Source organism: Microtus oregoni, unplaced genomic scaffold (assembly GCF_018167655.1).
Source record: "Microtus oregoni isolate MIOR12 unplaced genomic scaffold, Mior012 000066F_ref0000041, whole genome shotgun sequence".
In the NCBI taxonomy this organism is placed as follows: domain Eukaryota; kingdom Metazoa; phylum Chordata; class Mammalia; order Rodentia; family Cricetidae; genus Microtus; species Microtus oregoni.
Genome location: NW_024543952.1, coordinates 2,565,692 through 2,580,720, shown reverse-complemented (window position 1 = coordinate 2,580,720; position 15,029 = coordinate 2,565,692).

Below are 15,029 nucleotides of genomic sequence, written 5' to 3'. Positions count from 1 at the left end.
CAGTACTCAGGGTGCTGGGTGCTCATTCTCGGGGTGCTGGGTGCTCAGTGCTCAGGGTGCTGGGTTCTCAGTGCTCAGGGTCCTCGGTGCTCAGTACTCAGGGTGCTCAGTACTCAGCGTGCTTTGTGCTCAGTGCTCAGGGTGCTGGGTGCTCAGTACTCACGGTGCTGGGTGCTCAGTACTCGGGGTGCTTTGTGCTCATTACTCAGGGTGCTGGGTGCTCAGTGCTCAGGGTGCTCGCTGCTCAGTACTCTTTTAGCTGGGTGCTCAGTACTCAGGGTGCTGGGTGCTCAGTGCTCGGGGTGCTCGGTGCTCAGTGCTCAGGATGCTCGGTGCTCAGTACTTTTGCTGCTGGGTGCTCAGTACTCAGGGTGCTGGGTGCTCAGTGCTCGGGGTTCTCGGTGCTCAGTACTCAGGGTGCTGGGTGCTCAGTGCTCAGGATGCTGGGTGCTCAGTACTCAGGGTGCTCAGTACTCAGTACTCAGGGTGCTGGGTGCTCAGTGCTTGGGGTGCTGGGTGCTCAGTGCTCAGGGTGCTGGGTGCTCAGTGCTCGGGGTGCTGGGTGCTCAGTACTCGGAGTGCTCGGTGCTCAGTACTCAGGGTGCTGGGTGCTCAGTGCTCAGGGAGCTGGGTGCTCAGTACTCAGGTTGCACAGTACTCAGGGTGCTGGGTGCTCAGTGCTCCGGGTGCTGGGTGCTCAGTACTCAGGGTGCTCAGTACTCAGGATGCTGGGTGCTCAGTACACAGGGTGCTGGGTACTCAGTGCTCAGTACACAGGGTGCTGAGTGCTCAGTGCTCGGGGTGCTGGGTGCTCAGTGCACAGTACTCAGGGTGCTGGGTGCTCAGTGCGCAGGGTACTGGGTGCTCAGTACTCAGGGTGCTGGGTGCTCAGTGCTCAGTGTGCTGGGTGCTCAGTACTCAGGGTGCTGGGTCCTCAGTGCTCAGGTTGCTGGGTGCTCAGTGCTCGGGGTGCTCAGTACTCAGGGTGCTGTGTGTTCAGTGCTCAGGGTACTGGGTGCTCAGTACTCAGGGTGCTCTTTGCTTAGTACTCAGGGTGCTGGGTGCTCAGTACACAGGGTGCTCATTGCTCAGGGTGCTGGGTTCTCAGTACTCAGGGTGCTGGGTGCTCAGTACTCAGGGTGCTCAGTGCTCAGTACTCAGGGTGCTCAGTGCTCAGTACTCAGGGTGCTCAGTGCTCAGGGTTCTGGGTGCTCAGTGCTCGGGGTGCTGGGTGCTCAGTGCTCACGGTGCTGTGTGCTCAGTACTCAGGGTGCTGGGTGCTCAGTGCTCGGGGTGCTCGGTGCTCAGTGCTCAGGGTGCTGGGTGCTCAGTACTCAGGGTGCTCATTGCTCAGGGTGCTGGGTTCTCAGTACTCAGGGTGCTGGGTGCTCAGTGATCAGGGTGCTCTCTGCTCAGTACTCAGGGTGCTGGGTGCTCAGTGCTCAGGATGCTGGGTGCTTAGTACTCAGGGTGCTGGGTGCTCAGTGCTCAGGGTGATCGGTGCTCAGTCCTCAGGGTGCTCAGTACTCAGGGTGCTGGGTGCTCAGTACTCAGGGTGCTGGGTGCTCATTGCTCGGGGTGCTGGGTCCTCAGTGTTACGGGTGCTGGGTGCTCAGTGCTCGGGGTGCTGGGTGCTCAGTGCTCGGGGCCCTGGGTGCTCAGTGCTCGGGGTGCTCGGTGCTCAGTACTCAATGTTCTAGGTGCTCAGTGCTCAGGGTGCTCGGTGCTCAGTACTCAGGGTGCTGGGTGCTCAGTGCCCAGTGTGCTCGGTGCTCAGTACGTTGGGTGCTCAGTACTCAGGGTGTTGGGTGCTCAGTGCTCAGGGTGATCGGTGCTCAGTACTCAGGGTGCTCAGTACTCAGGGTGCTGGGTGCTCAGGGCTCGGGGTGCTGGGAGCTCAGTACTCAGGGTGCTGGGTGCTCAGTGCTCGGGGTGCTGGGTGCTGAGTGCTCAGGGTGCTGGGTGCTCAGTACTCGGGGTGCTCGGTGCTCAGTACTCAGGGTGCTGGGTGCTCAGTACTCAGGGTGCTGGGTGCTCAGTGATCAGGGTGCTCTCTGCTCAGTACTCAGGGTGCTCGGTTCTCAGTACTCAGGGTGCTGGGTGCTCATTCTCGGGGTGCTGGGTGCTCAGTGCTCAGGGTGCTGGGTTCTCAGTGCTCAGGGTCCTCGGTGCTCAGTACTCAGGGTGCTCAGTACTCAGCGTGCTTTGTGCTCAGTGCTCAGGGTGCTGGGTGCTCAGTACTCACGGTGCTGGGTGCTCAGTACTCGGGGTGCTTTGTGCTCATTACTCAGGGTGCTGGGTGCTCAGTGCTCAGGGTGCTCGCTGCTCAGTACTCTTTTAGCTGGGTGCTCAGTACTCAGGGTGCTGGGTGCTCAGTGCTCGGGGTGCTCGGTGCTCAGTGCTCAGGATGCTCGGTGCTCAGTACTTTTGCTGCTGGGTGCTCAGTACTCAGGGTGCTGGGTGCTCAGTGCTCGGGGTTCTCGGTGCTCAGTACTCAGGGTGCTGGGTGCTCAGTGCTCAGGATGCTGGGTGCTCAGTACTCAGGGTGCTCAGTACTCAGTACTCAGGGTGCTGGGTGCTCAGTGCTTGGGGTGCTGGGTGCTCAGTGCTCAGGGTGCTGGGTGCTCAGTGCTCGGGGTGCTGGGTGCTCAGTACTCGGAGTGCTCGGTGCTCAGTACTCAGGGTGCTGGGTGCTCAGTGCTCAGGGAGCTGGGTGCTCAGTACTCAGGTTGCACAGTACTCAGGGTGCTGGGTGCTCAGTGCTCCGGGTGCTGGGTGCTCAGTACTCAGGGTGCTCAGTACTCAGGATGCTGGGTGCTCAGTACTCAGGGTGCTGGGTACTCAGTGCTCAGTACACAGGGTGCTGAGTGCTCAGTGCTCGGGGTGCTGGGTGCTCAGTGCACAGTACTCAGGGTGCTGGGTGCTCAGTGCGCAGGGTACTGGGTGCTCAGTACTCAGGGTGCTGGGTGCTCAGTGCTCAGTGTGCTGGGTGCTCAGTACTCAGGGTGCTGGGTCCTCAGTGCTCAGGTTGCTGGGTGCTCAGTGCTCGGGGTGCTCAGTACTCAGGGTGCTGTGTGTTCAGTGCTCAGGGTACTGGGTGCTCAGTACTCAGGGTGCTCTTTGCTTAGTACTCAGGGTGCTGGGTGCTCAGTGCTCGGGGTGCTGGGTGCTGAGTGCTCAGGGTGCTGGGTGCTCAGTACTCGGGGTGCTCGGTGCTCAGTACTCAGGGTGCTGGGTGCTCAGTACTCAGGGTGCTGGGTGCTCAGTGATCAGGGTGCTCTCTGCTCAGTACTCAGGGTGCTGGGTGCTCAGTGCTCAGGATGCTGGGTGCTCAGTACTCAGGGTGCTGGGTGCTCAGTGCTCAGGGTGATCGGTGCTCAGTCCTCAGGGTGCTCAGTACTCAGGGTGCTGGGTGCTCAGTGCTCAGGTTGCTCAGTACTCAGGGTGCTGGGTACTCAGTACTCAGGGTGCTGTTTGCTCAGTGCTCGGGGTGCTGGGTGCTCAGTACTCAGGGTGCTGGGTGCTCAGTGCTCAGGGTGCTGGGTGCTCAGTACTCAGGGTGCTGGGTGCTCAGTACTCAGGGTGCTCAGTGCTCGGGGAGCTCGGTGCTCAGTACTCAGGGTGCTGGGTGCTCAGTACTCAGTGCTCGGGGTCCTGGGTGCTCAGCGCTCTGGGTGCTTAGTGCACAGTACTCAGGGTGCTGGGTGCTCAGTATTCAGGGTGCTCAGTGCTCTGGGTGCTGGGTGCTCATTACTCAGGGTGCTGGGTGCTCAGTACTCAGGGTGCTGGGTGCTCATTCTCGGGGTGCTGGGAGCTGATTCTCGTGGTGCTGGGTGCTCAGTGCTCGGGATGCTGGGTGCTCAGTACTCGGGGTGCTGGGTGCTCAGTGCTCAGCGTGCTGGGTGCTCAGTACTCAGGGTGCTCGGTTCTCAGTACTCAGGGTGCTGGGTGCTCATTCTCGGGGTGCTGGGTGCTCAGTGCTCAGGGTGCTGGGTTCTCAGTGCTCAGGGTCCTCGGTGCTCAGTACTCAGGGTGCTCAGTACTCAGCGTGCTTTGTGCTCAGTGCTCAGGGTGCTGGGTGCTCAGTACTCACGGTGCTGGGTGCTCAGTACTCGGGGTGCTTTGTGCTCATTACTCAGGGTGCTGGGTGCTCAGTGCTCAGGGTGCTCGCTGCTCAGTACTCTTTTAGCTGGGTGCTCAGTACTCAGGGTGCTGGGTGCTCAGTGCTCGGGGTGCTCGGTGCTCAGTGCTCAGGATGCTCGGTGCTCAGTACTTTTGCTGCTGGGTGCTCAGTACTCAGGGTGCTGGGTGCTCAGTGCTCGGGGTTCTCGGTGCTCAGTACTCAGGGTGCTGGGTGCTCAGTGCTCAGGATGCTGGGTGCTCAGTACTCAGGGTGCTCAGTACTCAGTATTCAGGGTGCTGGGTGCTCAGTGCTTGGGGTGCTGGGTGCTCAGTGCTCAGGGTGCTGGGTGCTCAGTGCTCGGGGTGCTGGGTGCTCAGTACTCGGAGTGCTCGGTGCTCAGTACTCAGGGTGCTGGGTGCTCAGTGCTCAGGGTGCTGGGTGCTCAGTACTCAGGTTGCACAGTACTCAGGGTGCTGGGTGCTCAGTGCTCGGGGTGCTGGGTGCTCAGTACTCAGGGTGCTCAGTACTCAGGATGCTGGGTGCTCAGTACTCAGGGTGCTGGGTACTCAGTGCTCAGTACACAGTGTGCTGAGTGCTCAGTGCTCGGGGTGCTGGGTGCTCAGTGCACAGTACTCAGGGTGCTGGGTGCTCAGTGCGCAGGGTGCTGGGTGCTCAGTACTCAGGGTGCTGGGTGCTCAGTGCTCAGTGTGCTGGGTGCTCAGTACTCAGGGTGCTGGGTCCTCAGTGCTCAGGGTACTGGGTGCTCAGTGCTCGGGGTGCTCAGTACTCAGGGTGCTGTGTGTTCAGTGCTCAGGGTACTGGGTGCTCAGTACTCAGGGTGCTCGGTGCTTAGTACTCAGGGTGCTGGGTGCTCAGTACTCAGGGTGCTCATTGCTCAGGGTGCTGGGTTCTCAGTACTCAGGGTGCTGGGTGCTCAGTTCTCAGGGTGCTCAGTGCTCAGTACTCAGGGTGCTCAGTGCTCAGTACTCAGGGTGCTCAGTGCTCAGGTTGCTGGGTGCTCAGTGCTCGGGGTGCTGGGTGCTCAGTGCTCACGGTGCTGTGTGCTCAGTACTCAGGGTGCTGGGTGCTCAGTGCTCGGGGTGCTCGGTGCTCAGTGCTCAGGGTGCTGGGTGCTCAGTACTCAGGGTGCTCATTGCTCAGGGTGCTGGGTTCTCAGTACTCAGGGTGCTGGGTGCTCAGTACTCAGAGTGCTCAATGCTCAGTACTCAGGGTGCTCAGTGCTCAGTACTCAGGGTGCTCAGTGCTCAGGGTGCTGGGTGCTCAGTGCTCGGGGTGCTGGGTGCTCAGTGCTCACGGTGCTGTTTGCTCAGTACTCAGGGTGCTCAGTACTCAGGGTGCTGGGTGCTCAGTGCTCAGGGTGGTGGCTGCTCAGTGCTCAGGGTGCTGGGTGCTCAGTGCTCAGGGTGCTCGGTGCTCAGTGCTCAGGTTGCTGGGTGCTCAATACACAGGGTGCTGGGTGCTCAGTACTCAGGGTGCTCAGTGCTCAGTACTCAGGGTGCTCAGTGCTCAGGGTGCTGGGTGCTCAGTGCTCGGGGTGCTGGGTACTCAGTCCTCAGGGTGCTGGGTGCTCAGTGCTCAGGGTGCTCGGTGATCAGTGCTCAGGGTGCTGGGTGCTCAGTACTCAGGGTGCTGGGTGCTCAGTGCACGGGGTGCTAGGGGCTCAGTACTCAGGGTGCTGGGTGCTCAGTGCTCAGGGTGCTGGGTGCTCAGTGCTCAGGGTGCTGGGTGCTCAGTACTCAGGTTGCACAGTACTCAGGGTGCTGGGTGCTCAGTGCTCGGGGTGCTGGGTGCTCAGTACTCAGGGTGCTCAGTACTCAGGATGCTGGGTGCTCAGTACTCAGCGTGCTGGGTACTCAGTGCTCAGTACACAGGGTGCTGAGTGCTCAGTGCTCGGGGTGCTGGGTGCTCAGTGCACAGTACTCAGGGTGCTGGGTGCTCAGTGCGCAGGGTGCTGGGTGCTCAGTACTCAGGGTGCTGGGTGCTCAGTGCTCAGTGTGCTGGGTGCTCAGTACTCAGGGTGCTGGGTCCTCAGTGCTCAGGGTGCTGGGTGCTCAGTGCTCGGGGTGCTCAGTACTCAGGGTGCTGTGTGTTCAGTGCTCAGGGTACTGGGTGCTCAGTACTCAGGGTGATCGGTGCTCAGTCCTCAGGGTGCTGGGTGCTCAGTACTCAGGGTGCTGGGTGCTCATTGCTCGGGGTGCTGGGTCCTCAGTGTTACGGGTGCTGGGTGCTCAGTGCTCGGGGTGCTGGGTGCTCAGTGCTCGGGGCCCTGGGTGCTCAGTGCTCGGGGTGCTCGGTGCTCAGTACTCAGGGTTCTGGGTGCTCAGTGCTCAGGGTGCTCGGTGCTCAGTACTCAGGGTGCTCAGTACTCAGGGTGCTGGGTGCTCAGTGCTCGGGGTGCTGGGTGCTGAGTGCTCAGGGTGCTGGGTGCTCAGTACTCGGGGTGCTCGGTGCTCAGTACTCAGGGTGCTGGGTGCTCAGTACTCAGGGTGCTGGGTGCTCAGTGATCAGGGTGCTCTCTGCTCAGTACTCAGGGTGCTGGGTGCTCAGTGCTCAGGATGCTGGGTGCTCAGTACTCAGGGTGCTGGGTGCTCAGTGCTCAGGGTGATCGGTGCTCAGTCCTCAGGGTGCTCAGTACTCAGGGTGCTGGGTGCTCAGTGCTCAGGTTGCTCAGTACTCAGGGTGCTGGGTACTCAGTACTCAGGGTGCTGTGTGCTCAGTGCTCGGGGTGCTGGGTGTTCAGTACTCAGGGTGCTGGGTGCTCAGTGCTCAGGGTGCTGGGTGCTCAGTACTCAGGGTGCTGGGTGCTCATTCTCGTGGTGCTGGGTGCTCAGTGCTCGGGGTGCTGGGTGCTCAGTACTCGGGGTGCTGGGTGCTCAGTGCTCAGCGTGCTGGGTGCTCAGTACTCAGGGTGCTCGGTTCTCAGTACTCAGGGTGCTGGGTGCTCATTCTCGGGGTGCTGGGTGCTCAGTGCTCAGGGTCCTCGGTGCTCAGTACTCAGGGTGCTCAGTACTCAGCGTGCTTTGTGCTCAGTGCTCAGGGTGCTGGGTGCTCAGTACTCAGGGTGCTGGGTGCTCAGTACTCACGGTGCTGGGTGCTCAGTACTCGGGGTGCTGGGTGCTCATTACTCAGTGTGCTGGGTGCTCAGTGCTCAGGGTGCTCGCTGCTCAGTACTCTTTTTGCTGGGTGCTCAGTACTCAGGGTGCTGGGTGCTCAGTGCTCGGGGTGCTCGGTGCTCAGTGCTCAGGATGCTCGGTGCTCAGTACTTTTGGTGCTGGGTGCTCGGTACTCAGGGTGCTGGGTGCTCAGTGCTCGGGGTGCTCGGTGCTCAGTACTCAGGGTGCTGGGTGCTCAGTGCTCAGAATGCTGGGTGCTCAGTACTCAGGGTGCTGGGTGCACAGTGCTCAGGGTGATCGGTGCTCAGTCCTCAGGGTGCTCAGTACTCAGGGTGCTGGGTGCTCAGTGCTCAGGTTGCTCAGTACTCAGGGTGCTGGGTCCTCAGTACTCAGGGTGCTGTGTGCTCAGTGCTCGGGGTGCTGGGTGCTCAGTACTCAGGGTGCTGGGTGCTCAGTGCTCAGGGTGCTGGGTGCTCAGTACTCAGGGTGCTGTGTGCTCATTCTCGTGGTGCTGGGTGCTCAGTGCTCGGGGTGCTGGGTGCTCAGTACTCGGGGTGCTGGGTGCTCAGTGCTCAGCGTGCTGGGTGCTCAGTACTCAGGGTGCTCGGTTCTCAGTACTCAGGGTGCTGGGTGCTCATTCTCGGGGTGCTGGGTGCTCAGTGCTCAGGGTCCTCGGTGCTCAGTACTCAGGGTGCTCAGTACTCAGCGTGCTTTGTGCTCAGTGCTCAGGGTGCTAGGTGCTCAGTACTCAGGGTGCTGGGTGCTCAGTACTCACGGTGCTGGGTGCTCAGTACTCAGGGTGCTCAGTACTCAGTACTCAGGGTGCTGGGTGCTCAGTGCTTGGGGTGTTGGGTGCTCAGTGCTCAGGGTGCTGGGTGCTCAGTGCTCGGGGTGCTGGGTGCTCAGTACTCGGAGTGCTCGGTGCTCAGTACTCAGGGTGCTGGGTGCTCAGTGCTCAGGTGCTGGGTGCTAAGTACTCAGGTTGCTGGGTGCTCAGTACTCAGGTTGCACAGTACTCGGGGTGCTGGGTGCTCAGTTCTCGGGGTGCTGGGTGCTCAGTACTCAGGGTGCTCAGTACTCAGCGTGCTTTGTGCTCAGTGCTCAGGGTGCTGGGTGCTCAGTACTCACGGTGCTGGGTGCTCAGTACTCGGGGTGCTTTGTGCTCATTACTCAGGGTGCTGGGTGCTCAGTGCTCAGGGTGCTCGCTGCTCAGTACTCTTTTAGCTGGGTGCTCAGTACTCAGGGTGCTGGGTGCTCAGTGCTCGGGGTGCTCGGTGCTCAGTGCTCAGGATGCTCGGTGCTCAGTACTTTTGCTGCTGGGTGCTCAGTACTCAGGGTGCTGGGTGCTCAGTGCTCGGGGTTCTCGGTGCTCAGTACTCAGGGTGCTGGGTGCTCAGTGCTCAGGATGCTGGGTGCTCAGTACTCAGGGTGCTCAGTACTCAGTATTCAGGGTGCTGGGTGCTCAGTGCTTGGGGTGCTGGGTGCTCAGTGCTCAGGGTGCTGGGTGCTCAGTGCTCGGGGTGCTGGGTGCTCAGTACTCGGAGTGCTCGGTGCTCAGTACTCAGGGTGCTGGGTGCTCAGTGCTCAGGGTGCTGGGTGCTCAGTACTCAGGTTGCACAGTACTCAGGGTGCTGGGTGCTCAGTGCTCGGGGTGCTGGGTGCTCAGTACTCAGGGTGCTCAGTACTCAGGATGCTGGGTGCTCAGTACTCAGGGTGCTGGGTACTCAGTGCTCAGTACACAGTGTGCTGAGTGCTCAGTGCTCGGGGTGCTGGGTGCTCAGTGCACAGTACTCAGGGTGCTGGGTGCTCAGTGCGCAGGGTGCTGGGTGCTCAGTACTCAGGGTGCTGGGTGCTCAGTGCTCAGTGTGCTGGGTGCTCAGTACTCAGGGTGCTGGGTCCTCAGTGCTCAGGGTACTGGGTGCTCAGTGCTCGGGGTGCTCAGTACTCAGGGTGCTGTGTGTTCAGTGCTCAGGGTACTGGGTGCTCAGTACTCAGGGTGCTCGGTGCTTAGTACTCAGGGTGCTGGGTGCTCAGTACTCAGGGTGCTCATTGCTCAGGGTGCTGGGTTCTCAGTACTCAGGGTGCTGGGTGCTCAGTTCTCAGGGTGCTCAGTGCTCAGTACTCAGGGTGCTCAGTGCTCAGTACTCAGGGTGCTCAGTGCTCAGGTTGCTGGGTGCTCAGTGCTCGGGGTGCTGGGTGCTCAGTGCTCACGGTGCTGTGTGCTCAGTACTCAGGGTGCTGGGTGCTCAGTGCTCGGGGTGCTCGGTGCTCAGTGCTCAGGGTGCTGGGTGCTCAGTACTCAGGGTGCTCATTGCTCAGGGTGCTGGGTTCTCAGTACTCAGGGTGCTGGGTGCTCAGTACTCAGAGTGCTCAATGCTCAGTACTCAGGGTGCTCAGTGCTCAGTACTCAGGGTGCTCAGTGCTCAGGGTGCTGGGTGCTCAGTGCTCGGGGTGCTGGGTGCTCAGTGCTCACGGTGCTGTTTGCTCAGTACTCAGGGTGCTCAGTACTCAGGGTGCTGGGTGCTCAGTGCTCAGGGTGCTGGCTGCTCAGTGCTCAGGGTGCTGGGTGCTCAGTGCTCAGGGTGCTCGGTGCTCAGTGCTCAGGTTGCTGGGTGCTCAATACACAGGGTGCTGGGTGCTCAGTACTCAGGGTGCTCAGTGCTCAGTACTCAGGGTGCTCAGTGCTCAGGGTGCTGGGTGCTCAGTGCTCGGGGTGCTGGGTACTCAGTCCTCAGGGTGCTGGGTGCTCAGTGCTCAGGGTGCTCGGTGATCAGTGCTCAGGGTGCTGGGTGCTCAGTACTCAGGGTGCTGGGTGCTCAGTGCACGGGGTGCTAGGGGCTCAGTACTCAGGGTGCTGGGTGCTCAGTGCTCAGGGTGCTGGGTGCTCAGTGCTCAGGGTGCTGGGTGCTCAGTACTCAGGTTGCACAGTACTCAGGGTGCTGGGTGCTCAGTGCTCGGGGTGCTGGGTGCTCAGTACTCAGGGTGCTCAGTACTCAGGATGCTGGGTGCTCAGTACTCAGCGTGCTGGGTACTCAGTGCTCAGTACACAGGGTGCTGAGTGCTCAGTGCTCGGGGTGCTGGGTGCTCAGTGCACAGTACTCAGGGTGCTGGGTGCTCAGTGCGCAGGGTGCTGGGTGCTCAGTACTCAGGGTGCTGGGTGCTCAGTGCTCAGTGTGCTGGGTGCTCAGTACTCAGGGTGCTGGGTCCTCAGTGCTCAGGGTGCTGGGTGCTCAGTGCTCGGGGTGCTCAGTACTCAGGGTGCTGTGTGTTCAGTGCTCAGGGTACTGGGTGCTCAGTACTCAGGGTGATCGGTGCTCAGTCCTCAGGGTGCTGGGTGCTCAGTACTCAGGGTGCTGGGTGCTCATTGCTCGGGGTGCTGGGTCCTCAGTGTTACGGGTGCTGGGTGCTCAGTGCTCGGGGTGCTGGGTGCTCAGTGCTCGGGGCCCTGGGTGCTCAGTGCTCGGGGTGCTCGGTGCTCAGTACTCAGGGTTCTGGGTGCTCAGTGCTCAGGGTGCTCGGTGCTCAGTACTCAGGGTGCTCAGTACTCAGGGTGCTGGGTGCTCAGTGCTCGGGGTGCTGGGTGCTGAGTGCTCAGGGTGCTGGGTGCTCAGTACTCGGGGTGCTCGGTGCTCAGTACTCAGGGTGCTGGGTGCTCAGTACTCAGGGTGCTGGGTGCTCAGTGATCAGGGTGCTCTCTGCTCAGTACTCAGGGTGCTGGGTGCTCAGTGCTCAGGATGCTGGGTGCTCAGTACTCAGGGTGCTGGGTGCTCAGTGCTCAGGGTGATCGGTGCTCAGTCCTCAGGGTGCTCAGTACTCAGGGTGCTGGGTGCTCAGTGCTCAGGTTGCTCAGTACTCAGGGTGCTGGGTACTCAGTACTCAGGGTGCTGTGTGCTCAGTGCTCGGGGTGCTGGGTGTTCAGTACTCAGGGTGCTGGGTGCTCAGTGCTCAGGGTGCTGGGTGCTCAGTACTCAGGGTGCTGGGTGCTCATTCTCGTGGTGCTGGGTGCTCAGTGCTCGGGGTGCTGGGTGCTCAGTACTCGGGGTGCTGGGTGCTCAGTGCTCAGCGTGCTGGGTGCTCAGTACTCAGGGTGCTCGGTTCTCAGTACTCAGGGTGCTGGGTGCTCATTCTCGGGGTGCTGGGTGCTCAGTGCTCAGGGTCCTCGGTGCTCAGTACTCAGGGTGCTCAGTACTCAGCGTGCTTTGTGCTCAGTGCTCAGGGTGCTGGGTGCTCAGTACTCAGGGTGCTGGGTGCTCAGTACTCACGGTGCTGGGTGCTCAGTACTCGGGGTGCTGGGTGCTCATTACTCAGTGTGCTGGGTGCTCAGTGCTCAGGGTGCTCGCTGCTCAGTACTCTTTTTGCTGGGTGCTCAGTACTCAGGGTGCTGGGTGCTCAGTGCTCGGGGTGCTCGGTGCTCAGTGCTCAGGATGCTCGGTGCTCAGTACTTTTGGTGCTGGGTGCTCGGTACTCAGGGTGCTGGGTGCTCAGTGCTCGGGGTGCTCGGTGCTCAGTACTCAGGGTGCTGGGTGCTCAGTGCTCAGAATGCTGGGTGCTCAGTACTCAGGGTGCTGGGTGCACAGTGCTCAGGGTGATCGGTGCTCAGTCCTCAGGGTGCTCAGTACTCAGGGTGCTGGGTGCTCAGTGCTCAGGTTGCTCAGTACTCAGGGTGCTGGGTCCTCAGTACTCAGGGTGCTGTGTGCTCAGTGCTCGGGGTGCTGGGTGCTCAGTACTCAGGGTGCTGGGTGCTCAGTGCTCAGGGTGCTGGGTGCTCAGTACTCAGGGTGCTGTGTGCTCATTCTCGTGGTGCTGGGTGCTCAGTGCTCGGGGTGCTGGGTGCTCAGTACTCGGGGTGCTGGGTGCTCAGTGCTCAGCGTGCTGGGTGCTCAGTACTCAGGGTGCTCGGTTCTCAGTACTCAGGGTGCTGGGTGCTCATTCTCGGGGTGCTGGGTGCTCAGTGCTCAGGGTCCTCGGTGCTCAGTACTCAGGGTGCTCAGTACTCAGCGTGCTTTGTGCTCAGTGCTCAGGGTGCTAGGTGCTCAGTACTCAGGGTGCTGGGTGCTCAGTACTCACGGTGCTGGGTGCTCAGTACTCAGGGTGCTCAGTACTCAGTACTCAGGGTGCTGGGTGCTCAGTGCTTGGGGTGTTGGGTGCTCAGTGCTCAGGGTGCTGGGTGCTCAGTGCTCGGGGTGCTGGGTGCTCAGTACTCGGAGTGCTCGGTGCTCAGTACTCAGGGTGCTGGGTGCTCAGTGCTCAGGTGCTGGGTGCTAAGTACTCAGGTTGCTGGGTGCTCAGTACTCAGGTTGCACAGTACTCGGGGTGCTGGGTGCTCAGTTCTCGGGGTGCTGGGTGCTCAGTACTCAGGGTGCTCAGTACTCAGGATGCTGGGTGCTCAGTACTCAGGGTGCTGGGTGCTCAGTACTCAGGGTGCTGGGTGCTCAGTCCTCAGGGTGCTAAGTGCTCAGGGTGCTGGGTGCTCAGTGCTCGGGGAGCTCGGTGCTCAGTACTCAGGGTGCTGAGTGCTCAGTACTCAGGGTGCTGGGTGCTCAGTACTCAGGGTGCTGGGTGCTCAGTTCTCGGGGTTTTGGGTGCTCAGTGCTCTGGGTGCTCAGTGCTCAGTACTCAGGGTGCTGGGTGCTCAGTACTCAGGGTGCTGGGTGCTCAGTGCTCGGGGTGCTGGGTGCTCAGTAGTCAGGGTGCTGTTTGCTCAGTGCTCGGGGTGCTCGGTGCTCAGTACTCAACGTGCTGGGTGCTCAGTTCTCACGGTGCTGGGTGCTCAGAACTCAGGGTGCTCAGTACTCAGGGTGCTGAGTGCTCAGTACTCAGGGTGCTGGGTGCTCAGTACTCAGGGTGCTGGGTGCTCAGTACTCAGGGTGCTGGGTGCTCAGTGCTCGGGGTGCTGGGTGCTCATTAATCAGGGTGCTGGGTGCTCAGTACTCAGGGTGCTCAGTACTCAGGGTGCTGGGTGCTCAGTACTCAGGGTGCTCAGTGCTTGGGGTGCTGGGTGCTCAGTGCTCGGGGTGCTGGGTGCTCAGTGCTCGGGGTGCTGGGTGCGCAGTGCTCGGGGTACTCGGTGCTTAGTGCTCGGGGTGCTGGGTACTCAGTTCTCGGGGTGCTCAGTGCTCAGTACTCAGGGTGCTGGGTGCTCAGTGCTCAGGGTGCTGGGTGCTCAGTGCTCGGGGTGCTGGGTGCTCGGTGCTCAGGTTGCTGGGTGCTCAGTACTCGGGGTGCTGGGTGCTCAGTACTCAGGGTGCTGGGTGCTCATTGCTCGGGGTGCTGGGTGCTCAGTGCTCCGGGTGCTGGGTGCTCAGTGCTCGGGGTGCTGGGTGCTCAGTGCTCAGGGTGCTGGGTGCTCAGTGCTCGGGGTGCTCGGTGCTCAGTACTCAGGGTTCTGTGTGCTCAGTGCTCCGGGTGCTGGGTGCTCAGTGCTCAGGGTACTGGGTGCTCAGTACTCAGGGTGCTCGGTGCTTAGTCCTCAGGGTGCTGGATGCTCAGTACTCAGGGTGCTCATTGCTCAGGGTGCTGGGTTCTCAGTACTCAGGGTGCTGGGTGCTCAGTACTCAGGGTGCTTAGTGCTCAGTACTCAGGGTGCTCAGTGCTCAGTACTCAGGGTGCTCAGTGCTCAGGGTGCTGGGTGCTCAGTGCTCGGGGTGCTGGGTGCTCAGTGCTCATGGTGCTGTGTGCTCAGTACTCAGGGTGCTGGGTGCTCAGTGCTCGGGGTGCTCGGTGCTCAGTGCTCAGGGTGCTGGGTGCTCAGTACTCAGGGTGCTCATTGCTCAGGGTGCTGGGTTCTCAGTACTCAGGGTGCTGGGTGCTCAGTACTCAGGGTGCTCAGTGCTCAGTACTCAGGGTGCTCAGTGCTCAGTACTCAGGGTGCTCAGTGCTCAGGGTGCTGGGTGCTCAGTGCTCGGGGTGCTGGGTGCTCAGTGCTCACGGTGCTGTGTGCTCAGTACTCAGGGTGCTCAATACTCAGGGTGCTGGGTGCTCAGTTCTCAGGGTGCTGGCTGCTCAGTGCTCAGGGTGCTGGGTGCTCAGTGCTCAGGGTGCTCGGTGCTCAGTGCTCAGGTTGATGGGTGCTCAATACTCAGGGTGCTGGGTGCTCATTCTCGGGGTGCTGGGTGCTCAGTGCTCAGGGTGCTGGGTGCTCAGTACTCAGGGTGCTGGGTGCTCAGTACTCACGGTGCTGGGTGCTCAGTACTCGGGGTGCTGGGTGCTCATTACTCAGTGTGCTGGGTGCTCAGTGCTCAGGGTGCTCGCTGCTCAGTACTCTTTTTGCTGGGTGCTCAGTACTCAGGGTGCTGGGTGCTCAGTGCTCGGGGTGCTCGGTGCTCAGTGCTCAGGATGCTCGGTGCTCAGTACTTTTGGTGCTGGGTGCTCGGTACTCAGGGTGCTGGGTGCTCAGTGCTCGGGGTGCTCGGTGCTCAGTACTCAGGGTGCTGGGTGCTCAGTGCTCAGGATGCTGGGTGCTCAGTACTCAGGGTGCTGGGTGCTCAGTGCTCAGGGTGATCGGTGCTCAGTCCTGAGGGTGCTCAGTACTCAGGGTGCTGGGTGCTCAGTGCTCAGGTTGCTCAGTACTCAGGGTGCTGGGTCCTCAGTACTCAGGGTGCTGTGTGCTCAGTGCTCGGGGTGCTGGGTGCTCAGTACTCAGGGTGCTGGGTGCTCAGTGCTCAGGGTGCTGGGTGCTCAGTACTCAGGGTGCTGGTTGCTCAGTGCTCAGGGTGCTGGGTGCTCAGTGCTCGGGGTGCTGGGTGCTCAGTACTCGGGGTGCTGGGTGCTCA